At 33.6% G+C, this 25224-nt stretch overlaps 8 non-coding genes across 8 annotated transcripts; all 8 read left to right on the forward strand.

The window, feature by feature from the left end:
- Window positions 1–1838: 1838 nt before the first annotated feature.
- TRNAI-UAU (transfer RNA isoleucine (anticodon UAU)) lies at window positions 1839–1931 on the forward strand. The gene is given in 2 exon segments: window positions 1839–1876; window positions 1896–1931. It is a non-coding gene; the product is annotated as a tRNA-Ile (tRNA).
- A 5954-nt stretch (window positions 1932–7885) lies between these two features.
- TRNAI-UAU (transfer RNA isoleucine (anticodon UAU)) lies at window positions 7886–7978 on the forward strand. Its single transcript is given in 2 exon segments — window positions 7886–7923; window positions 7943–7978. It is a non-coding gene; the product is annotated as a tRNA-Ile (tRNA).
- A 1406-nt stretch (window positions 7979–9384) lies between these two features.
- Window positions 9385–9477, forward strand: TRNAI-UAU (transfer RNA isoleucine (anticodon UAU)). Its single transcript is given in 2 exon segments — window positions 9385–9422; window positions 9442–9477. It is a non-coding gene; the product is annotated as a tRNA-Ile (tRNA).
- A 1413-nt stretch (window positions 9478–10890) lies between these two features.
- TRNAI-UAU (transfer RNA isoleucine (anticodon UAU)) lies at window positions 10891–10983 on the forward strand. The gene is given in 2 exon segments: window positions 10891–10928; window positions 10948–10983. It is a non-coding gene; the product is annotated as a tRNA-Ile (tRNA).
- A 1406-nt stretch (window positions 10984–12389) lies between these two features.
- TRNAI-UAU (transfer RNA isoleucine (anticodon UAU)) lies at window positions 12390–12482 on the forward strand. Its single transcript is given in 2 exon segments — window positions 12390–12427; window positions 12447–12482. It is a non-coding gene; the product is annotated as a tRNA-Ile (tRNA).
- Window positions 12483–13895: 1413 nt separating this feature from the next.
- TRNAI-UAU (transfer RNA isoleucine (anticodon UAU)) lies at window positions 13896–13988 on the forward strand. Its single transcript is given in 2 exon segments — window positions 13896–13933; window positions 13953–13988. It is a non-coding gene; the product is annotated as a tRNA-Ile (tRNA).
- Window positions 13989–15401: 1413 nt separating this feature from the next.
- Window positions 15402–15494, forward strand: TRNAI-UAU (transfer RNA isoleucine (anticodon UAU)). Its single transcript is given in 2 exon segments — window positions 15402–15439; window positions 15459–15494. It is a non-coding gene; the product is annotated as a tRNA-Ile (tRNA).
- An 8971-nt stretch (window positions 15495–24465) lies between these two features.
- Window positions 24466–24558, forward strand: TRNAI-UAU (transfer RNA isoleucine (anticodon UAU)). The gene is given in 2 exon segments: window positions 24466–24503; window positions 24523–24558. It is a non-coding gene; the product is annotated as a tRNA-Ile (tRNA).
- The last annotated feature ends 666 nt before the right edge of the window (window positions 24559–25224 follow it).

Genomic DNA, 25224 nt, shown 5'->3' on the forward strand with positions numbered 1-25224 from the left:
GCAAATATTAATTAAGATAAATAAACAGGAATTATTTATAAACAGGAATTATTTTACAATTTTGATAATATTGAACTGTACAGCAATGGCATGAATTCATTGCAATATACACCTAAGGATACATAAAACTGGGCAATAACACAAATGCACAATATAATTGATTAACTTATGATTAGAATATTACTTTTATTAGGTACTTTAGTATTGGGTGCAGTAGTTTAGTGGATTTAAAAAGTAACTAATTTAAAATTAATAAACCAAGTTAATATACTTAGTCAACTCGATGCTAAAATCACTCAACTAAAAATAATACACTTTGACCATGTGCTCATGTGGTGCAATCGGTCAGCGCACAGTACTTATAAGACAGTATCTGTTGAGCAATGCCGAGGTTGTGAGTTCAAGCCTCACCTGGAGCAAATGTAATTTTTTTTCTAATGTCATCAGTTAATGATTATCATCTGCTACCTGAACATCCTGATATGAAGGCAGAAAAAAATCACAAACATGACTGTTTTTAAGGTACCAGTACACACATCTGCTTTGGTTCATATGCACTGTAAACATTACTTTAGTTAGTCAACAAAATGGAATGCAAAAGACTACCTCTTTATTGGTAAAAGAGTTGCATCAATCTATTTTGCTGCAATGTAACATGAGGGTCCACACTATTAAGTCTGGTTAGTACAATCACATTTCATGCTGGGATTTGTAAAGCAAAGAACACAAATAAACGGCTTTCCTATATCGCAACAATTAATGATTATACTAATGAAAAAATCAGTTTCACACAAAGATGGTACTAAGCCCCACTGGCCTAATGGATAAGGCACTGGCCTCCTAAGCTAGGGATTGTGGTTTCAAGTCTCATCTGGGTTTTAATTCATCCATATAATTACTGGAGATGTTCCCTTTATTCTTGCTTGATACTGCACAAATGGCTCCACCAGAAACTTTTATCAGCTTAACAATCCGGTACTGTTCAGCTTGCAAAATTATGGCCCTGTATCTAAAAGCAGACATTTATCCTGATGACATTGTGGATTAGTTTCTGGATAAGTTTGCTATCACCTGGGACAGTGGCTTCAAGTCTCATCTAGGATGCATGTTCCTTTGATGCTCATTCTCATTCTAGAAGTTATGCTTTTTTTCAATGCAGGTGACTGTCTTAATGGTATTGCATGAAATCCATATATACCAAAACATACCTATTAAGTTTTAATTGCAATTTAATATCAGAGTGACTACAAAATAACAATGTCTATGGCAATTGCTGATGGGTTTCTTGAAGTCCTTTCATCCATGTCATCAAAAGGGTAATTTTCTGCTTTTTATATTTCTTTGGACACTGACTTTACTGACAATTTAGGTGCTACAGACCAAAAAAACAATGTTTACCTTTAAATATAGAGCACAAGTGAGATTTAACTTATTTTTATTTAAAGATACTGCACTTTTTGGTATTATAGTGTATATTTTCCCTATGCAACATTGAAGTTACATATACTTTTAGCAAATATTATTTAAGATAAATAAACAGAAATTATTTATAAACAGGAATTATTTTACAATTTTGATAATATTGAACTGTACAGCAATGGCATGAATTCATTGCAATATACACCTAAGGATACATAAAACTGGGCAATAACACAAATGCACAATATAATTGATTAACTTATGATTAGAATATTACTTTTATTAGGTACTTTAGTATTGGGTGCAGTAGTTTAGTGGATTTAAAAAGTAACTAATTTAAAATTAATAAACCAAGTTAATATACTTAGTCAACTCGATGCTAAAATCACTCAACTAAAAATAATACACTTTGACCATGTGCTCCTGTGGTGCAATCGGTTAGCCCGCGGTACTTATAAGACAGTATCTGTTGAGCAATGCCGAGGTTGTGAGTTCAAGCCTCACCTGGAGCAAATGTAATTTTTTTTCTAATGTCATCAGTTAATGATTATCATCTGCTACCTGAACATCCTGATATGAAGGCAGAAAAAAATCACAAACATGACTGTTTTTAAGGTACCAGTACACACATCTACTTTGGTTCATATGCACTGTAAATATTACTTTAGTTAGTCAACAAAATGGAATGCAAAAGACTAACTCTTTATTGGTAAAAGAGTTGCATCAATCTGTTTTGCTGCAATGTAACATGAGGGTCCACACTATTAGGTCTGGTTAGTACAATCACATTTCATGCTGGGATTTGTAAAGCAAAGAACACAAATAAACGGCTTTCCTATATCGCAACAATTAATGATTATACTAATGAAAAAATCAGTTTCACACAAAGATGTTACTAAGCCCCACTGGCCTAATGGATAAGGCACTGGCCTCCTAAGCTAGGGATTGTGGTTTCAAGTCTCATCTGGGCTTTATGCATCCATATAATTACTGGAGATGTTCCCTTTATTCTTGCTTGATACTGCACAAATGGCTCCACCAGAAACTTTTATCTGCTTAACAATCCGGTACTGTTCAGCTTGCAAAATTATGGCCCTGTATCTAAAAGCAGACATTTATCCTGATTACATTGTAGATTAGTTTCCGGATAAGTTTGCTATCACCTGGGACAGTGGCTTCAAGTCTCATCTAGGATGCATGTTCCTTTGATGCTCATTCTCATTCTAGAAGTTATGCTTTTTTTCAATGCAGGTGACTGTCTTAATGGTATTGCATGAAATCCATATATACCAAAACATACCTATTAAGTTTTAATTGCAATTTACTATCAGAGTGGCTACAAAATAACAATGTCTATGGCAATTGCTGATGGGTTTCTTGAAGTCCTTTCATCCAAGTCATCAAAAGGGTAATTTTCTGCTTTTTATATTTCTTTGGACACTGACTTTACTGACAATTTAGGTGCTACAGACCAAAAAAACAATGTTTACCTTTAAATATAGAGCACAAGTGAGATTTAACTTATTTTTATTTAAAGATACTGCACTTTTTGGTATTATAGTGTATATTTTCCCTATGCAACATTGAAGTTACATATATTTATAGCAAATATTATTTAAGATAAATAAACAGGAATTATTTATAAACAGGAATTATTTTACAATTTTGATAATATTGAACTGTACAGCAATGGCATGAATTCATTGCAATATACACCTAAGGATACATAAAACTGGGCAATAACACAAATGCACAATATAATTGATTAACTTATGATTAGAAAATTACTTTTATTAGGTACTTTAGTATTGGGTGCAGTAGTTTAGTGGATTTAAAAAGTAACTAATTTAAAATTAATAAACCAAGTTAATATACTTAGTCAACTCGATGCTAAAATCACTCAACTAAAAATAATACACTTTGACCATGTGCTCCTGTGGCGCAATCGGTTAGCACGCGGTACTTATAAGACAGTATCTGTTGAGCAATGCCGAGGTTGTGAGTTCAAGCCTCACCTGTAGCAAATGTAATTTTTTTTCTAATGTCATCAGTTAATGATTATCATCTGCTACCTGACCATCCTGATATGAAGGCAGAAAAAAATCACAAACATGACTGTTTTTAAGGTACCAGAACACACATCTGCTTTGGTTCATATGCACTGTAAACATTACTTTAGTTAGTCAACAAAATGGAATGCAAAAGACTACCTCTTTATTGGTAAAAGAGTTGCATCAATCTGTTTTGCTGCAATGTAACATGAGGGTCCACACTATTAGGTCTGGTTAGTACAATCACATTTCATGCTGGGATTTGTAAAGCAAAGAACACAAATAAACGGCTTTCCTATATCGCAACAATTAATGATTATACTAATGAAAAAATCAGTTTCACACAAAGATGTTACTAAGCCCCACTGGCCTAATGGATAAGGCACTGGCCTCCTAAGCTAGGGATTGTGGTTTCAAGTCTCATCTGGGCTTTATTTCATCCATATAATTACTGGAGATGTTCCCTTTATTCTTGCTTGATACTGCACAAATGGCTCCACCAGAAACTTTCATCTGCTTAACAATCCGGTACTGTTCAGCTTGCAAAATTATGGCCCTGTATCTAAAAGCAGACATTTATCCTGATGACATTGTGGATTAGTTTCCGGATAAATTTGCTATCACCTGGGACAGTGGCTTCAAGTCTCATCTAGGATGCATGTTCCTTTGATGCTCATTCTCATTCTAGAAGTTATGCTTTTTTTCAATGCAGGTGACTGTCTTAATGGTATTGCATGAAATCCATATATACCAAAACATACCTATTAAGTTTTAATTGCAATTTAATATCAGAGTGGCTACAAAATAACAATGTCTATGGCAATTGCTGATGGGTTTCTTGAAGTCCTTTCATCCATGTCATCAAAAGGGTAATTTTCTGCTTTTTATATTTCTTTGGACACTGACTTTACTGACAATTTAGGTGCTACAGACCAAAAAAACAATGTTTACCTTTAAATATAGTGCACAAGTGAGATTTAACTTATTTTTATTTAAAGATACTGCACTTTTTGGTATTATAGTGTATATTTTCCCTATGCAACATTGAAGTTACATATATTTATAGCAAATATTATTTAAGATAAATAAACAGGAATTATTTATAAACAGGAATTATTTTACAATTTTGATAATATTGAACTGTACAGCAATGGCATGAATTCATTGCAATATACACCTAAGGATACATAAAACTGGGCAATAACACAAATGCACAATATAATTGATTAACTTATGATTAGAATATTACTTTTATTAGGTACTTTAGTATTGGGTGCAGTAGTTTAGTGGATTTAAAAAGTAACTAATTTAAAATTAATAAACCAAGTTAATATACTTAGTCAACTCGATGCTAAAATCACTCAACTAAAAATAATACACTTTGACCATGTGCTTATGTGGTGCAATCGGTCAGCGCGCAGTACTTATAAGACAGTATCTGTTGAGCAATGCCGAGGTTGTGAGTTCAAGCCTCACCTGGAGCAAATGTAATTTTTTTTCTAATGTCATCAGTTAATGATTATCATCTGCTACCTGAACATCCTGATATGAAGGCAGAAAAAAATCACAAACATGACTGTTTTTAAGGTACCAGTACACACATCTGCTTTGGTTCATATGCACTGTAAACATTACTTTAGTTAGTCAACAAAATGGAATGCAAAAGACTACCTCTTTATTGGTAAAAGAGTTGCATCAATCTGTTTTGCTGCAATGTAACATGAGGGTCCACACTATTAGGTCTGGTTAGTACAATCACATTTCATGCTGGGATTTGTAAAGCAAAGAACACAAATAAACAGCTTTCCTATATCGCAACAATTAATGATTATACTAATGAAAAAATCAGTTTCACACAAAGATGTTACTAAGCCCCACTGGCCTAATGGATAAGGCACTGGCCTCCTAAGCTAGGGATTGTGGTTTCAAGTCTCATCTGGGCTTTATTTCATCCATATAATTACTGGAGATGTTCCCTTTATTCTTGCTTGATACTGCACAAATGGCTCCACCAGAAACTTTTATCTGCTTAACAATCCGGTACTGTTCAGCTTGCAAAATTATGGCCCTGTATCTAAAAGCAGACATTTATCCTGATGACATTGTGGATTAGTTTCCGGATAAGTTTGCTATCACCTGGGACAGTGGCTTCAAGTCTCATCTAGGATGCATGTTCCTTTGATGCTCATTCTCATTCTAGAAGTTATGCTTTTTTTCAATGCAGGTGACTGTCTTAATGGTATTGCATGAAATCCATATATACCAAAACATACCTATTAAGTTTTAATTGCAATTTAATATCAGAGTGGCTACAAAATAACAATGTCTATGGCAATTGCTGATGGGTTTCTTGAAGTCCTTTCATCCATGTCATCAAAAGGGTAATTTTCTGCTTTTTATATTTCTTTGCACACTGACTTTACTGACAATTTAGGTGCTACAGACCAAAAAAACAATGTTTACCTTTAAATATAGTGCACAAGTGAGATTTAACTTATTTTTATTTAAAGATACTGCACTTTTTGGTATTATAGTGTATATTTTCCCTATGCAACATTGAAGTTACATATATTTATAGCAAATATTATTTAAGATAAATAAACAGGAATTATTTATAAACAGGAATTATTTTACAATTTTGATAATATTGAACTGTACAGCAATGGCATGAATTCATTGCAATATACACCTAAGGATACATAAAACTGGGCAATAACACAAATGCACAATATAATTGATTAACTTATGATTAGAATATTACTTTTATTAGGTACTTTAGTATTGGGTGCAGTAGTTTAGTGGATTTAAAAAGTAACTAATTTAAAATTAATAAACCAAGTTAATATACTTAGTCAACTCGATGCTAAAATCACTCAACTAAAAATAATACACTTTGACCATGTGCTCATGTGGTGCAATCGGTCAGTGCGCAGTACTTATAAGACAGTATCTGTTGAGCAATGCTGAGGTTGTGAGTTCAAGCCTCACCTGGAGCAAATGTAATTTTTTTTCTAATGTCATCAGTTAATGATTATCATCTGCTACCTGAACATCCTGATATGAAGGCAGAAAAAAATCACAAACATGACTGTTTTTAAGGTACCAGTACACACATCTGCTTTGGTTCATATGCACTGTAAACATTACTTTAGTTAGTCAACAAAATGGAATGCAAAAGACTACCTCTTTATTGGTAAAAGAGTTACATCAATCTGTTTTGCTGCAATGTAACATGAGGGTCCACACTATTAGGTCTGGTTAGTACAATCACATTTCATGCTGGGATTTGTAAAGCAAAGAACACAAATAAATGGCTTTCCTATATCGCAACAATTAATGATTATACTAATGAAAAAATCAGTTTCACACAAAGATGTTACTAAGCCCCACTGGCCTAATGGATAAGGCACTGGCCTCCTAAGCTAGGGATTGTGGTTTCAAGTCTCGTCTGGGCTTTATTTCATCCATATAATTACTGGAGATGTTCCCTTTATTCTTGCTTGATACTGCACAAATGGCTCCACCAGAAACTTTTATCTGCTTAACAATCCGGTACTGTTCAGCTTGCAAAATTATGGCCCTGTATCTAAAAGCAGACATTTATCCTGATTACATTGTGGATTAGTTTCCGGATAAATTTGCTATCACCTGGGACAGTGGCTTCAAGTCTCATGTAGGATGCATGTTCCTTTGATGCTCATTCTCATTCTAGAAGTTATGCTTTTTTTCAATGCAGGTGACTGTCTTAATGGTATTGCATGAAATCCATATATACCAAAACATACCTATTAAGTTTTAATTGCAATTTACTATCAGAGTGGCTACAAAATAACAATGTATATGGCAATTGCTGATGGGTTTCTTGAAGTCCTTTCATCCAAGTCATCAAAAGGGTAATTTTCTGCTTTTTATATTTCTTTGGACACTGACTTTACTGACAATTTAGGTGCTACAGACCAAAAAAACAATGTTTACCTTTAAATATAGAGCACAAGTGAGATTTAACTTATTTTTATTTAAAGATACTGCACTTTTTGGTATTATAGTGTATATTTTCCCTATGCAACATTGAAGTTACATATATTTATAGCAAATATTATTTAAGATAAATAAACAGAAATTATTTATAAACAGGAATTATTTTACAATTTTGATAATATTGAACTGTACAGCAATGGCATGAATTCATTGCAATATACACCTAAGGATACATAAAACTGGGCAATAACACAAATGCACAATATAATTGATTAACTTATGATTAGAATATTACTTTTATTAGGTACTTTAGTATTGGGTGCAGTAGTTTAGTGGATTTAAAAAGTAACTAATTTAAAATTAATAAACCAAGTTAATATACTTAGTCAACTCGATGCTAAAATCACTCAACTAAAAATAATACACTTTGACCATGTGCTCCTGTGGCGCAATCGGTTAGCGCGCGGTACTTATAAGGCAGTATCTGTTGAGCAATGCCGAGGTTGTGAGTTCAAGCTTCACCTGGAGCAAATGTAATTTTTTTTCTAATGATTATCATCTGCTACCTGAACATCCTGATATGAAGGCAGAAAAAAATCACAAACATGACTGTTTTTAAGGTACCAGTACACACATCTGCTTTGGTTCATATGCACTGTAAACATTACTTTAGTTAGTCAACAAAATGGAATGCAAAAGACTACCTCTTTATTGGTAAAAGAGTTGCATCAATCTGTTTTGCTGCAATGTAACATGAGGGTCCACACTATTAGGTCTGGTTAGTACAATCACATTTCATGCTGGGATTTGTAAAGCAAAGAACACAAATAAACGGCTTTCCTATATCGCAACAATTAATGATTATACTAATGAAAAAATCAGTTTCACACAAAGATGTTACTAAGCCCCACTGGCCTAATGGATAAGGCACTGGTCTCCTAAGCTAGGGATTGTGGTTTCAAGTCTCATCTGGGCTTTATTTCATCCATATAATTACTGGAGATGTTCCCTTTATTCTTGCTTGATACTGCACAAATGACTCCACCAGAAACTTTTATCTGCTTAACAATCCGGTACTGTTCAGCTTGCAAAATTATGGCCCTGTATCTAAAAGCAGACATTTATCCTGATGACATTGTGGATTAGTTTCCGGATAAGTTTGCTATCACCTGGGACAGTGGCTTCCAGTCTCATCTAGGATGCATGTTCCTTTGATGCTCATTCTCATTCTAGAAGTTATGCTTTTTTTCAATGCAGGTGACTGTCTTAATGGTATTGCATGAAATCCATATATACCAAAACATACCTATTAAGTTTTAATTGCAATTTAATATCAGAGTGGCTACAAAATAACAATGTCTATGGCAATTGCTGATGGGTTTCTTGAAGTCCTTTCATCCATGTCATCAAAAGGGTAATTTTCTGCTTTTTATATTTCTTTGGACACTGACTTTACTGACAATTTAGGTGCTACAGACCAAAAAAACAATGTTTACCTTTAAATATAGAGCACAAGTGAGATTTAACTTATTTTTATTTAAAGATACTGCACTTTTTGGTATTATAGTGTATATTATCCCTATGCAACATTGAAGTTACATATATTTATAGCAAATATTATTTAAGATAAATAAACAGAAATTATTTATAAACAGGAATTATTTTACAATTTTGATAATATTGAACTGTACAGCAATGGCATGAATTCATTGCAATATACACCTAAGGATACATAAAACTGGGCAATAACACAAATGCACAATATAATTGATTAACTTATGATTAGAATATTACTTTTATTAGGTACTTTAGTATTGGGTGCAGTAGTTTAGTGGATTTAAAAAGTAACTAATTTAAAATTAATAAACCAAGTTAATATACTTAGTCAACTCGATGCTAAAATCACTCAACTAAAAATAATACACTTTGACCATGTGCTCCTGTGGCGCAATCGGTTAGCGCGCGGTACTTATAAGACAGTATCTGTTGAGCAATGCCGAGGTTGTGAGTTCAAGCCTCACCTGTAGCAAATGTAATTTTTTTTCTAAGGTCATCAGATTATCATCTGCTACCTGAACATCCTGATATGAAGGCAGAAAAAAATCACAAACATGACTGTTTTTAAGGTACCAGTACACACATCTGCTTTGGTTCATATGCACTGTAAACATTACTTTAGTTAGTCAACAAAATGGAATGCAAAAGACTACCTCTTTATTGGTAAAAGAGTTGCATCAATCTGTTTTGCTGCAATGTAACATGAGGGTCCACACTATTAGGTCTGGTTAGTACAATCACATTTCATGCTGGGATTTGTAAAGCAAAGAACACAAATAAACGGCATTCCTATATCGCAACAATTAATGATTATACTAATGAAAAAATCAGTTTCACACAAAGATGTTACTAAGCCCCACTGGCCTAATGGATAAGGCACTGGTCTCCTAAGCTAGGGATTGTGGTTTCAAGTCTCATCTGGGCTTTATTTCATCCATATAATTACTGGAGATGTTCCCTTTATTCTTGCTTGATACTGCACAAATGGCTCCACCAGAAACTTTTATCTGCTTAACAATCCGGTACTGTTCAGCTTGCAAAATTATGGCCCTGTATCTAAAAGCAGACATTTATCCTGATGACATTGTGGATTAGTTTCCGGATAAGTTTGCTATCACCTGGGACTGTGGCTTCCAGTCTCATCTAGGATGCATGTTCCTTTGATGCTCATTCTCATTCTAGAAGTTATGCTTTTTTTCAATGCAGGTGACTGTCTTAATGGTATTGCATGAAATCCATATATACCAAAACATACCTATTAAGTTTTAATTGCAATTTAATATCAGAGTGGCTACAAAATAACAATGTCTATGGCAATTGCTGATGGGTTTCTTGAAGTCCTTTCATCCATGTCATCAAAAGGGTAATTTTCTGCTTTTTATATTTCTTTGGACACTGACTTTACTGACAATTTAGGTGCTACAGACCAAAAAAACAATGTTTACCTTTAAATATAGAGCACAAGTGAGATTTAACTTATTTTTATTTAAAGATACTGCACTTTTTGGTATTATAGTGTATATTATCCCTATGCAACATTGAAGTTACATATATTTATAGCAAATATTATTTAAGATAAATAAACAGAAATTATTTATAAACAGGAATTATTTTACAATTTTGATAATATTGAACTGTACAGCAATGGCATGAATTCATTGCAATATACACCTAAGGATACATAAAACTGGGCAATAACACAAATGCACAATATAATTGATTAACTTATGATTAGAATATTACTTTTATTAGGTACTTTAGTATTGGGTGCAGTAGTTTAGTGGATTTAAAAAGTAACTAATTTAAAATTAATAAACCAAGTTAATATACTTAGTCAACTCGATGCTAAAATCACTCAACTAAAAATAATACACTTTGACCATGTGCTCCTGTGGCGCAATCGGTTAGCGCGCGGTACTTATAAGGCAGTATCTGTTGAGCAATGCCGAGGTTGTGAGTTCAAGCCTCACCTGGAGCAAATGTAATTTTTTTTCTAATGATTGTCATCTGCTTCCTGAACATCCTGATATGAAGGCAGAAAAAAATCACAAACATGACTGTTTTTAAGGTACCAGTACACACATCTGCTTTGGTTCATATGCACTGTAAACATTACTTTAGTTAGTCAACAAAATGGAATGCAAAAGACTACCTCTTTATTGGTAAAAGAGTTGCATCAATCTGTTTTGCTGCAATGTAACATGAGGGTCCACACTATTAGGTCTGGTTAGTACAATCACATTTCATGCTGGGATTTGTAAAGCAAAGAACACAAATAAACGGCTTTCCTATATCGCAACAATTAATGATTATACTAATGAAAAAATCAGTTTCACACAAAGATGTTACTAAGCCCCACTGGCCTAATGGATAAGGCACTGGTCTCCTAAGCTAGGGATTGTGGTTTCAAGTCTCATCTGGGCTTTATTTCATCCATATAATTACTGGAGATGTTCCCTTTATTCTTGCTTGATACTGCACAAATGACTCCACCAGAAACTTTTATCTGCTTAACAATCCGGTACTGTTCAGCTTGCAAAATTATGGCCCTGTATCTAAAAGCAGACATTTATCCTGATGACATTGTGGATTAGTTTCCGGATAAGTTTGCTATCACCTGGGACAGTGGCTTCCAGTCTCATCTAGGATGCATGTTCCTTTGATGCTCATTCTCATTCTAGAAGTTATGCTTTTTTTCAATGCAGGTGACTGTCTTAATGGTATTGCATGAAATCCATATATACCAAAACATACCTATTAAGTTTTAATTGCAATTTAATATCAGAGTGGCTACAAAATAACAATGTCTATGGCAATTGCTGATGGGTTTCTTGAAGTCCTTTCATCCATGTCATCAAAAGGGTAATTTTCTGCTTTTTATATTTCTTTGGACACTGACTTTACTGACAATTTAGGTGCTACAGACCAAAAAAACAATGTTTACCTTTAAATATAGAGCACAAGTGAGATTTAACTTATTTTTATTTAAAGATACTGCACTTTTTGGTATTATAGTGTATATTATCCCTATGCAACATTGAAGTTACATATATTTATAGCAAATATTATTTAAGATAAATAAACAGAAATTATTTATAAACAGGAATTATTTTACAATTTTGATAATATTGAACTGTACAGCAATGGCATGAATTCATTGCAATATACACCTAAGGATACATAAAACTGGGCAATAACACAAATGCACAATATAATTGATTAACTTATGATTAGAATATTACTTTTATTAGGTACTTTAGTATTGGGTGCAGTAGTTTAGTGGATTTAAAAAGTAACTAATTTAAAATTAATAAACCAAGTTAATATACTTAGTCAACTCGATGCTAAAATCACTCAACTAAAAATAATACACTTTGACCATGTGCTCCTGTGGCGCAATCGGTTAGCGCGCGGTACTTATAAGACAGTATCTGTTGAGCAATGCCGAGGTTGTGAGTTCAAGCCTCACCTGTAGCAAATGTAATTTTTTTTCTAAGGTCATCAGATTATCATCTGCTACCTGAACATCCTGATATGAAGGCAGAAAAAAATCACAAACATGACTGTTTTTAAGGTACCAGTACACACATCTGCTTTGGTTCATATGCACTGTAAACATTACTTTAGTTAGTCAACAAAATGGAATGCAAAAGACTACCTCTTTATTGGTAAAAGAGTTGCATCAATCTGTTTTGCTGCAATGTAACATGAGGGTCCACACTATTAGGTCTGGTTAGTACAATCACATTTCATGCTGGGATTTGTAAAGCAAAGAACACAAATAAACGGCTTTCCTATATCGCAACAATTAATGATTATACTAATGAAAAAATCAGTTTCACACAAAGATGTTACTAAGCCCCACTGGCCTAATGGATAAGGCACTGGTCTCCTAAGCTAGGGATTGTGGTTTCAAGTCTCATCTGGGCTTTATTTCATCCATATAATTACTGGAGATGTTCCCTTTATTCTTGCTTGATACTGCACAAATGGCTCCACCAGAAACTTTTATCTGCTTAACAATCCGGTACTGTTCAGCTTGCAAAATTATGGCCCTGTATCTAAAAGCAGACATTTATCCTGATGACATTGTGGATTAGTTTCCGGATAAGTTTGCTATCACCTGGGACTGTGGCTTCCAGTCTCATCTAGGATGCATGTTCCTTTGATGCTCATTCTCATTCTAGAAGTTATGCTTTTTTTCAATGCAGGTGACTGTCTTAATGGTATTGCATGAAATCCATATATACCAAAACATACCTATTAAGTTTTAATTGCAATTTAATATCAGAGTGGCTACAAAATAACAATGTCTATGGCAATTGCTGATGGGTTTCTTGAAGTCCTTTCATCCATGTCATCAAAAGGGTAATTTTCTGCTTTTTATATTTCTTTGGACACTGACTTTACTGACAATTTAGGTGCTACAGACCAAAAAAACAATGTTTACCTTTAAATATAGAGCACAAGTGAGATTTAACTTATTTTTATTTAAAGATACTGCACTTTTTGGTATTATAGTGTATATTATCCCTATGCAACATTGAAGTTACATATATTTATAGCAAATATTATTTAAGATAAATAAACAGAAATTATTTATAAACAGGAATTATTTTACAATTTTGATAATATTGAACTGTACAGCAATGGCATGAATTCATTGCAATATACACCTAAGGATACATAAAACTGGGCAATAACACAAATGCACAATATAATTGATTAACTTATGATTAGAATATTACTTTTATTAGGTACTTTAGTATTGGGTGCAGTAGTTTAGTGGATTTAAAAAGTAACTAATTTAAAATTAATAAACCAAGTTAATATACTTAGTCAACTCGATGCTAAAATCACTCAACTAAAAATAATACACTTTGACCATGTGCTCCTGTGGCGCAATCGGTTAGCGCGCGGTACTTATAAGACAGTATCTGTTGAGCAATGCCGAGGTTGTGAGTTCAAGCCTCACCTGTAGCAAATGTAATTTTTTTTCTAAGGTCATCAGATTATCATCTGCTACCTGAACATCCTGATATGAAGGCAGAAAAAAATCACAAACATGACTGTTTTTAAGGTACCAGTACACACATCTGCTTTGGTTCATATGCACTGTAAACATTACTTTAGTTAGTCAACAAAATGGAATGCAAAAGACTACCTCTTTATTGGTAAAAGAGTTGCATCAATCTGTTTTGCTGCAATGTAACATGAGGGTCCACACTATTAGGTCTGGTTAGTACAATCACATTTCATGCTGGGATTTGTAAAGCAAAGAACACAAATAAACGGCTTTCCTATATCGCAACAATTAATGATTATACTAATGAAAAAATCAGTTTCACACAAAGATGTTACTAAGCCCCACTGGCCTAATGGATAAGGCACTGGCCTCCTAAGCTAGGGATTGTGGTTTCAAGTCTCATCTGGGCTTTATTTCATCCATATAATTACTGGAGATGTTCCCTTTATTCTTGCTTGATACTGCACAAATGTCTCCACCAGAAACTTTTATCTGCTTAACAATCCGGTACTGTTCAGCTTGCAAAATTATGGCCCTGTATCTAAAAGCAGACATTTATCCTGATTACATTGTGGATTAGTTTCCGGATAAATTTGCTATCACCTGGGACAGTGGCTTCAAGTCTCATCTAGGATGCATGTTCCTTTGATGCTCATTCTCATTCTAGAAGTTATGCTTTTTTTCAATGCAGGTGACTGTCTTAATGGTATTGCATGAAATCCATATATACCAAAACATACCTATTAAGTTTTAATTGCAATTTACTATCAGAGTGGCTACAAAATAACAATGTCTATGGCAATTGCTGATGGGTTTCTTGAAGTCCTTTCATCCAAGTCATCAAAAGGGTAATTTTCTGCTTTTTATATTTCTTTGGACACTGACTTTACTGACAATTTAGGTGCTACAGACCAAAAAAACAATGTTTACCTTTAAATATAGAGCACAAGTGAGATTTAACTTATTTTTATTTAAAGATACTGCACTTTTTGGTATTATAGTGTATATTTTCCCTATGCAACATTGAAGTTACATATATTTATAGCAAATATTATTTAAGATAAATAAACAGAAATTATTGATAAACAGGAATTATTTTACAATTTTGATAATATTGAACTGTACAGCAATGGCATGAATTCATTGCAATATACACCTAAGGATACATAAAACTGGGCAATAACACAAATGCACAATATAATTGATTAACTTATGATTAGAATATTACTTTTATTAGGTACTTTAGTATTGGGTGCAGTAGTTTAGTGGATTTAAAAAGTAACTAATTTAAAATTAATAAACCAAGTTAATATACTTAGTCAACTCGATGCTAAAATCACTCAACTAAAAATAATACACTTTGACCATGTGCTCCTGTGGCGCAATCGGTTAGCGCGCGGTACTTATAAGGCAGTATCTGTTGAGCAATGCCGAGGTTGTGAGTTCAAGCCTCACCTGGAGCAAATGTAATTTTTTTTCTAATGATTATCATCTGCTACCTGAACATCCTGATATGAAGGCAGAAAAAAATCACAAACATGACTGTTTTTAAGGTACCAGTACACACATCTGCTTTGGTTCATATGCACTGTAAACATTACTTTAGTTAGTCAACAAAATGGAATGCAAAAGACTACCTCTTTATTGGTAAAAGAGTTGCATCAATCTGTTTTGCTGCAATGTAACATGAGGGTCCACACTATTAGGTCTGGTTAGTACAATCACATTTCATGCTGGGATTTGTAAAGCAAATGACACAAATAAACGGCTTTCCTATATCGCAACAATTAATGATTATACTAATGAAAAAATCAGTTTCACACAAAGATGTTACTAAGCCCCACTGGCCTAATGGATAAGGCACTGGTCTCCTAAGCTAGGGATTGTGGTTTCAAGTCTCATCTGGGCTTTATTTCATCCATATAATTACTGGAGATGTTCCCTTTATTCTTGCTTGATACTGCACAAATGGCTCCACCAGAAACTTTTATCTGCTTAACAATCCGGTACTGTTCAGCTTGCAAAATTATGGCCCTGTATCTAAAAGCAGACATTTATCCTGATGACATTGTGGATTAGTTTCCGGATAAATTTGCTATCACCTGGGACAGTGGCTTCAAGTCTCATCTAGGATGCATGTTCCTTTGATGCTCATTCTCATTCTAGAAGTTATGCTTTTTTTCAATGCAGGTGACTGTCTTAATGGTATTGCATGAAATCCATATATACCAAAACATACCTATTAAGTTTTAATTGCAATTTAATATCAGAGTGGCTACAAAATAACAATGTCTATGGCAATTGCTGATGGGTTTCTTGAAGTCCTTTCATCCATGTCATCAAAAGGGTAATTTTCTGCTTTTTATATTTCTTTGGACACTGACTTTACTGACAATTTAGGTGCTACAGACCAAAAAAACAATGTTTACCTTTAAATATAGTGCACAAGTGAGATTTAACTTATTTTTATTTAAAGATACTGCACTTTTTGGTATTATAGTGTATATTTTCCCTATGCAACATTGAAGTTACATATATTTATAGCAAATATTATTTAAGATAAATAAACAGAAATTATTTATAAACAGGAATTATTTTACAATTTTTATAATATTGAACTGTACAGCAATGGCATGAATTCATTGCAATATACACCTAAGGATACATAAAACTGGGCAATAACACAAATGCACAATATAATTGATTAACTTATGATTAGAATATTACTTTTATTAGGTACTTTAGTATTGGGTGCAGTAGTTTAGTGGATTTAAAAAGTAACTAATTTAAAATTAATAAACCAAGTTAATATACTTAGTCAACTCGATGCTAAAATCACTCAACTAAAAATAATACACTTTGACCGTGTGCTCATGTGGTGCAATCGGTCAGCGCGCAGTACTTATAAGACAGTATCTGTTGAGCAATGCCGAGGTTGTGAGTTCAAGCCTCACCTGGAGCAAATGTAATTTTTTTTCTAATGTCATCAGTTAATGATTATCATCTGCTACCTGAACATCCTGATATGAAGGCAGAAAAAAATCACAAACATGACTGTTTTTAAGGTACCAGTACACACATCTGCTTTGGTTCATATGCACTGTAAACATTACTTTAGTTAGTCAACAAAATGGAATGCAAAAGACTACCTCTTTATTGGTAAAAGAGTTGCATCAATCTGTTTTGCTGCAATGTAACATGAGGGTCCACACTATTAGGTCTGGTTAGTACAATCACATTTCATGCTGGGATTTGTAAAGCAAAGAACACAAATAAACGGCTTTCCTATATCGCAACAATTAATGATTATACTAATGAAAAAATCAGTTTCACACAAAGATGTTACTAAGGCACTGGCCTCCTAAGCTCCTAAGGCACTGGCCTCCTAAGCTAGGGATTGTGGTTTCAAGTCTCATCTGGGCTTTATTTCATCCATATAATTACTGGAGATGTTCCCTTTATTCTTGCTTGATACTGCACAAATGGCTCCACCAGAAACTTTTATCTGCTTAACAATCCGGTACTGTTCAGCTTGCAAAATTATGGCCCTGTATCTAAAAGCAGACATTTATCCTGATGACATTGTGGATTAGTTTCCGGATAAGTTTGCTATCACCTGGGACAGTGGCTTCCAGTCTCATCTAGGATGCATGTTCCTTTGATGCTCATTCTCATTCTAGAAGTTATGCTTTTTTTCAATGCAGGTGACTGTCTTAATGGTATTGCATGAAATCCATATATACCAAAACATACCTATTAAGTTTTAATTGCAATTTAATATCAGAGTGGCTACAAAATAACAATGTCTATGACAATTTCTGATGGGTTTCTTGAAGTCCTTTCATCCATGTCATCAAAAGGGTAATTTTCTGCTTTTTATATTTCTTTGGACACTGACTTTACTGACAATTTAGGTGCTACAGACCAAAAAAACAATGTTTACCTTTAAATATAGAGCACAAGTGAGATTTAACTTATTTTTATTTAAAGATACTGCACTTTTTGGTATTATAGTGTATATTTTCCCTATGCAACATTGAAGTTACATATATTTATAGCAAATATTATTTAAGATAAATAAACAGGAATTATTTATAAACAGGAATTATTTTACAATTTTGATAATATTGAACTGTACAGCAATGGCATGAATTCATTGCAATATACACCTAAGGATACATAAAACTGGGCAATAACACAAATGCACAATATAATTGATTAACTTATGATTAGAATATTACTTTTATTAGGTACTTTAGTATTGGGTGCAGTAGTTTAGTGGATTTAAAAAGTAACTAATTTAAAATTAATAAACCAAGTTAATATACTTAGTCAACTCGATGCTAAAATCACTCAACTAAAAATAATACACTTTGACCATGTGCTCATGTGGTGCAATCGGTCAGCACGCAGTACTTATAAGACAGTATCTGTTGAGCAATGCCGAGGTTGTGAGTTCAAGCCTCACCTGGAGCAAATGTAATTTTTTTTCTAATGTCATCAGTTAATGATTATCATCTGCTACCTGAACATCCTGATATGAAGGCAGAAAAAAAATCACAAACATGACTGTTTTTAAGGTACCAGTACACACATCTGCTTTGGTTCATATGCACTGTAAACATTACTTTAGTTAGTCAACAAAATGGAATGCAAAAGACTACCTCTTTATTGGTAAAAGAGTTGCATCAATCTGTTTTGCTGCAATGTAACATGAGGGTCCACACTATTAGGTCTGGTTAGTACAATCACATTTCATGCTGGGATTTGTAAAGCAAAGAACACAAATAAACGGCTTTCCTATATCGCAACAATTAATGATTATACTAATGAAAAAATCAGTTTCACACAAAGATGTTACTAAGGCACTGGCCTCCTAAGCTCCTAAGGCACTGGCCTCCTAAGCTAGGTATTGTGGTTTCAAGTCTCATCTGGGCTTTATTTCATCCATATAATTACTGGAGATGTTCCCTTTATTCTTGCTTGATACTGCACAAATGGCTCCACCAGAAACTTTTATCTGCTTAACAATCCGGTACTGTTCAGCTTGCATAATTATGGCCCTGTATCTAAAAGCAGACTTTTATCCTGATGACATTGTGGATTAGTTTCCGGATAAGTTTGCTATCACCTGGGACAGTGGCTTCCAGTCTCATCTAGGATGCATGTTCCTTTGATGCTCATTCTCATTCTAGAAGTTATGCTTTTTTTCAATGCAGGTGACTGTCTTAATGGTATTGCATGAAATCCATATATACCAAAACATACCTATTAAGTTTTAATTGCAATTTAATATCAGAGTGGCTACAAAATAACAATGTCTATGGCAATTGCTGATGGGTTTCTTGAAGTCCTTTCATCCATGTCATCAAAAGGGTAATTTTCGGCTTTTTATATTTCTTTGGACACTGACTTTACTGACAATTTAGGTGCTACAGACCAAAAAAACAATGTTTACCTTTAAATATAGAGCACAAGTGAGATTTAACTTATTTTTATTTAAAGATACTGCACTTTTTGGTATTATAGTGTATATTTTCCCTATGCAACATTGAAGTTACATATATTTATAGCAAATATTATTTAAGATAAATAAACAGGAATTATTTATAAACAGGAATTATTTTACAATTTTGATAATATTGAACTGTACAGCAATGGCATGAATTCATTGCAATATACACCTAAGGATACATAAAACTGGGCAATAACACAAATGCACAATATAATTGATTAACTTATGATTAGAATATTACTTTTATTAGGTACTTTAGTATTGGGTGCAGTAGTTTAGTGGATTTAAAAAGTAACTAATTTAAAATTAATAAACCAAGTTAATATACTTAGTCAACTCGATGCTAAAATCACTCAACTAAAAATAATACACTTTGACCATGTGCTCATGTGGTGCAATCGGTCAGCGCGCAGTACTTATAAGACAGTATCTGTTGAGCAATGCCGAGGTTGTGAGTTCAAGCCTCACCTGGAGCAAATGTAATTTTTTTTCTAATGTCATCAGTTAATGATTATCATCTGCTACCTGAACATCCTGATATGAAGGCAGAAAAAAATCACAAACATGACTGTTTTTAAGGTACCAGTACACACATCTGCTTTGGTTCATATGCACTGTAAACATTACTTTAGTTAGTCAACAAAATGGAATGCAAAAGACTACCTCTTTATTGGTAAAAGAGTTGCATCAATCTGTTTTGCTGCAATGTAACATGAGGGTCCACACTATTAGGTCTGGTTAGTACAATCACATTTCATGCTGGGATTTGTAAAGCAAAGAACACAAATAAACGGCTTTCCTATATCGCAACAATTAATGATTATACTAATGAAAAAATCAGTTTCACACAAAGATGTTACTAAGCCCCACTGGCCTAATGGATAAGGCACTGGCCTCCTAAGCTAGGGATTGTGGTTTCAAGTCTCATCTGGGCTTTATTTCATCCATATAATTACTGGAGATGTTCCCTTTATTCTTGCTTGATACTGCACAAATGGCTCCACCAGAAACTTTTATCTGCTTAACAATCCGGTACTGTTCAGCTTGCAAAATTATGGCCCTGTATCTAAAAGCAGACATTTATCCTGATGACATTGTGGATTAGTTTCCGGATAAGTTTGCTATCACCTGGGACAGTGGCTTCCAGTCTCATCTAGGATGCATGTTCCTTTGATGCTCATTCTCATTCTAGAAGTTATGCTTTTTTTCAATGCAGGTGACTGTCTTAATGGTATTGCATGAAATCCATATATACCAAAACATACCTATTAAGTTTTAATTGCAATTTAATATCAGAGTGGCTACAAAATAACAATGTCTATGGCAATTGCTGATGGGTTTCTTGAAGTCCTTTCATCCATGTCATCAAAAGGGTAATTTTCTGCTTTTTATATTTCTTTGGACACTGACTTTACTGACAATTTAGGTGCTACAGACCAAAAAAACAATGTTTACCTTTAAATATAGAGCACAAGTGAGATTTAACTTATTTTTATTTAAAGATACTGCACTTTTTGGTATTATAGTGTATATTTTCCCTATGCAACATTGAAGTTACATATATTTATAGCAAATATTATTTAAGATAAATAAACAGGAATTATTTATAAACAGGAATTATTTTACAATTTTGATAATATTGAACTGTACAGCAATGGCATGAATTCATTGCAATATACACCTAAGGATACATAAAACTGGGCAATAACACAAATGCACAATATAATTGATTAACTTATGATTAGAATATTACTTTTATTAGGTACTTTAGTATTGGGTGCAGTAGTTTAGTGGATTTAAAAAGTAACTAATTTAAAATTAATAAACCAAGTTAATATACTTAGTCAACTCGATGCTAAAATCACTCAACTAAAAATAATACACTTTGACCATGTGCTCAGGTGGTGCAATCGGTCAGCACGCAGTACTTATAAGACAGTATCTGTTAAGCAATGCCGAGGTTGTGAGTTCAAGCCTCACCTGGAGCAAATGTAATTTTTTTTCTAATGTCATCAGTTAATGATTATCATCTGCTACCTGAACATCCTGATATGAAGGCAGAAAAAAATCACAAACATGACTGTTTTTAAGGTACCAGTACACACATCTGCTTTGGTTCATATGCACTGTAAACATTACTTTAGTTAGTCAACAAAATGGAATGCAAAAGACTACCTCTTTATTGGTAAAAGAGTTGCATCAATCTGTTTTGCTGCACTGTAACATGAGGGTCCACACTATTAGGTCTGGTTAGTACAATCACATTTCATGCTGGGATTTGTAAAGCAAAGAACACAAATAAACGGCTTTCCTATATCGCAACAATTAATGATTATACTAATGAAAAAATCAGTTTCACACAAAGATGTTACTAAGGCACTGGCCTCCTAAGCTCCTAAGGCACTGGCCTCCTAAGCTAGGGATTGTGGTTTCAAGTCTCATCTGGGCTTTATTTCATCCATATAATTACTGGAGATGTTCCCTTTATTCTTGCTTGATACTGCACAAATGGCTCCACCAGAAACTTTTATCTGCTTAACAATCCGGTACTGTTCAGCTTGCAAAATTATGGCCCTGTATCTAAAAGCAGACATTTATCCTGATGACATTGTGGATTAGTTTCCGGATAAGTTTGCTATCACCTGGGACAGTGGCTTCCAGTCTCATCTAGGATGCATGTTCCTTTGATGCTCATTCTCATTCTAGAAGTTATGCTTTTTTTCAATGCAGGTGACTGTCTTAATGGTATTGCATGAAATCCATATATACCAAAACATACCTATTAAGTTTTAATTGCAATTTAATATCAGAGTGGCTACAAAATAACAATGTCTATGGCAATTGCTGATGGGTTTCTTGAAGTCCTTTCATCCATGTCATCAAAAGGGTAATTTTCTGCTTTTTATATTTCTTTGGACACTGACTTTACTGACAATTTAGGTGCTACAGACCAAAAAAACAATGTTTACCTTTAAATATAGAGCACAAGTGAGATTTAACTTATTTTTATTTAAAGATACTGCACTTTTTGGTATTATAGTGTATATTTTCCCTATGCAACATTGAAGTTACATATATTTATAGCAAATATTATTTAAGATAAATAAACAGGAATTATTTATAAACAGGAATTATTTTACAATTTTGATAATATTGAACTGTACAGCAATGGCATGAATTCATTGCAATATACACCTAAGGACATAAAACTGGGCAATAACACAAATGCACAATATAATTGATTAACTTATGATTAGAATATTACTTTTATTAGGTACTTTAGTATTGGGTGCAGTAGTTTAGTGGATTTAAAAAGTAACTAATTTAAAATTAATAAACCAAGTTAATATACTTAGTCAACTCGATGCTAAAATCACTCAACTAAAAATAATACACTTTGACCATGTGCTCATGTGGTGCAATCGGTCAGCGCGCAGTACTTATAAGACAGTATCTGTTGAGCAATGCCGAGGTTGTGAGTTCAAGCCTCACCTGGAGCAAATGTAATTTTTTTTCTAATGTCATCAGTTAATGATTATCATCTGCTACCTGAACATCCTGATATGAAGGCAGAAAAAAATCACAAACATGACTGTTTTTAAGGTACCAGTACACACATCTGCTTTGGTTCATATGCACTGTAAACATTACTTTAGTTAGTCAACAAAATGGAATGCAAAAGACTACCTCTTTATTGGTAAAAGAGTTGCATCAATCTGTTTTGCTGCAATGTAACATGAGGGTCCACACTATTAGGTCTGGTTAGTACAATCACATTTCATGCTGGGATTTGTAAAGCAAAGAACACAAATAAACGGCTTTCCTATATCGCAACAATTAATGATTATACTAATGAAAAAATCAGTTTCACACAAAGATGTTACTAAGCCCCACTGGCCTAATGGATAAGGCACTGGCCTCCTAAGCTAGGGATTGTGGTTTCAAGTCTCATCTGGGCTTTATTTCATCCATATAATTACTGGAGATGTTCCCTTTATTCTTGCTTGATACTGCACAAATGGCTCCACCAGAAACTTTTATCTGCTTAACAATCCGGTACTGTTCAGCTTGCAAAATTATGGCCCTGTATCTAAAAGCAGACATTTATCCTGATGACATTGTGGATTAGTTTCCGGATAAGTTTGCTATCACCTGGGACAGTGGCTTCAAGTCTCATCTAGGATGCATGTTCCTTTGATGCTCATTCTCATTCTAGAAGTTATGCTTTTTTTCAATGCAGGTGACTGTCTTAATGGTATTGCATGAAATCCATATATACCAAAACATACCTATTAAGTTTTAATTGCAATTTAATATCAGAGTGGCTACAAAATAACAATGTCTATGGCAATTGCTGATGGGTTTCTTGAAGTCCTTTCATCCATGTCATCAAAAGGGTAATTTTCTGCTTTTTATATTTCTTTGGACACTGACTTTACTGACAATTTAGGTGCTACAGACCAAAAAAACAATGTTTACCTTTAAATATAGAGCACAAGTGAGATTTAACTTATTTTTATTTAAAGATACTGCACTTTTTGGTATTATAGTGTATATTTTCCCTATGCAACATTGAAGTTACATATATTTATAGCAAATATTATTTAAGATAAATAAACAGAAATTATTTATAAACAGGAATTATTTTACAATTTTGATAATATTGAACTGTACAGCAATGGCATGAATTCATTGCAATATACACCTAAGGATACATAAAACTGGGCAATAACACAAATGCACAATATAATTGATTAACTTATGATTAGAATATTACTTTTATTAGGTACTTTAGTATTGGGTGCAGTAGTTTAGTGGATTTAAAAAGTAACTAATTTAAAATTAATAAACCAAGTTAATATACTTAGTCAACTCGATGCTAAAATCACTCAACTAAAAATAATACACTTTGACCATGTGCTCCTGTGGCGCAATCGGTTAGCGCGCGGTACTTATAAGACAGTATCTGTTGAGCAATGCCGAGGTTGTGAGTTCAAGCCTCACCTGGAGCAAATGTAATTTTTTTTCTAATGTCATCAGTTAATGATTATCATCTGCTACCTGAACATCCTGATATGAAGGCAGAAAAAAATCACAAACATTACTGTTTTTAAGGTACCAGTACACACATCTGCTTTGGTTCATATGCACTGTAAACATTACTTTAGTTAGTCAACAAAATGGAATGCAAAAGACTACCTCTTTATTGGTAAAAGAGTTGCATCAATCTGTTTTGCTGCAATGTAACATGAGGGTCCACTCTATTAGGTCTGGTTAGTACAATGACATTTCATGCTGGGATTTGTAAAGCAAAGAACACAAATAAACGGCTTTCCTATATCGCAACAATTAATGATTATACTAATGAAAAAATCAGTTTCACACAAAGATGTTACTAAGCCCCACTGGCCTAATGGATAAGGCACTGGCCTCCTAAGCTAGGGATTGTGGTTTCAAGTCTCATCTGGGCTTTATTTCATCCATATAATTACTGTAGATGTTCCCTTTATTCTTGCTTGATACTGCACAAATGGCTCCACCAGAAACTTTTATCTGCTTAACAATCCGGTACTGTTCAGCTTGCAAAATTATGGCCCTGTATCTAAAAGCAGACATTTATCCTGATGACATTGTGGATTAGTTTCCGGATAAGATTGCTATCACCTGGGACAGTGGCT

Source organism: Taudactylus pleione, unplaced genomic scaffold, assembly GCF_031769625.1.
Source record: "Taudactylus pleione unplaced genomic scaffold, aTauple2 ptg000473l, whole genome shotgun sequence".
NCBI lineage: Eukaryota > Metazoa > Chordata > Amphibia > Anura > Myobatrachidae > Taudactylus > Taudactylus pleione.